The sequence below is a fragment of the Pelodiscus sinensis genome, chromosome 1 (assembly GCF_052426305.1).
Source record: "Pelodiscus sinensis isolate ZL-2025 chromosome 1, ASM5242630v1, whole genome shotgun sequence".
Lineage (NCBI taxonomy): Eukaryota > Metazoa > Chordata > Testudines > Trionychidae > Pelodiscus > Pelodiscus sinensis.
This window is the reverse complement of record NC_143052.1, coordinates 350,917,291-350,918,851: the sequence shown is the minus strand read 5'-3', so window position 1 is coordinate 350,918,851 and position 1,561 is coordinate 350,917,291.

The following is a 1,561-nucleotide window of genomic DNA, read 5'->3' as shown; positions in this document are numbered from 1 at the left end:
ACATCCAATGGCAGTAGTGAGGGTTTATTTTAATGTGTTAGAACAGCTCTAAACCTTCCGGGAAAGAATCAATGGACACAAATCGGATATACGTCAAGAAAATACTCAGAAGCCAGTGGCAGAACATTTCTGTTTACCTAACCAAAATCTCACAGATCTGAAGGTGGCCGTCTTGTTACAGGCCAGCTCCTCAAGCCAAATACATAGCGAAAGTTTGGAATGACAATACATATGCAAATTCAATTCAATTACTAATGGACTTAATCAAGCTATGAAGTGGTGGACCCTTTATCACTAAAGGTACTAACAGCTTTCTGAATGGTATCCTTCCTGCCTTAGCAATCCATCCACTGACTTTGATCTTTATCTACTCAGGTTTAGCACCCTTTCTCCTGATACTTTGGCTACGTCTACACTGGCCCCAAATTCCGGAAAAGGGATGCAAAGCAGGCAAGTCAGAATAGGGAAATCCGCGGCGGATTTAAATATCCCCCGCGGATTTAAATAAACATGTCTGCCGCTTTTTTTCCGGCTTGGGGAAAAGCCGGAAAAAAGCGTCTAGACTGACGCGATCCTCCGGAATAAAGCCCTTTTCCAGAGGATCTCTTATTCCTACTTTCAAGAAAAGGGCTTTATTCCGGAGGATCACGCCAGTCTAGATGCTTTTTCTGGCTTTTCCCCAAGCCGGAAAAAAAGCGGCGGACATGTTTATTTAAATCCGCGGGGGATATTTAAATCCCCCGCGGATTTCCCTATTCTGACTTGCCTGCTTTGCATCCCTTTTCCGGAATTTGGGGCCAGTGTAGACGTAGCGGATATGTATAGAGGTAGGTGGGTGGGCGACAGAGCATCTTTCTCTCCCTCCCTTCCCTTCTCCTATTTATTTCGAGTTTTCTTATCCCCTAGGCCGTGTCCAGACTCAGGGGTTCTTTCGAAAAAAGTAGCCTTTTTTCGAAAGAACTTCCCCTGCGTCCAGACTCAAGCCGCGTTCTTTCGAAATTATTTCGAAAGAACGCGGCTTTTCTTTCGATGGCGGTAAACCTCAATTTACGAGGAAGAACGCCTTCTTTCGAAAGTTCCTCTTTCGAAAGAAGGCGTTCTTCAATGTAAAGAGGCCGTCTTCGAAAGAGAGCATCCAGACTCGCTGGGTGCTCTCTTTCGAAAAAGCGGATTTCTCTTTCGAAAGATCCGCCTGCAGTCTAGGCGCGATCTTTCGAAAGAGGCTCTTTCGAAAGAAGCCTGCAGTCTAGACATAGCCCTAGTCATAACTCCAGTTATCTGAAGAAGTGGGCTGTGCCCACGAAAGCCCACGATACCATCTACATGTTTTGTTAGTCTATAAAGTGCTACCAGACCATTTGCTTGCTGTTTTTTTCTAAACCTTCCTGATTTACATTACAAATTATGTCTAATTAGTGGTTGTCAGGAGAAACTATCCCTGGGAGCAAGTTATCTGAAAGCTGTCTATTGCGGGACTTCTTCCACCTTCCTCTGAATGAGCAGAAATTGTCTGATTGGACTGCAAGTCTGACCCATGCTGGAAGTGCCAATTATCCTATAG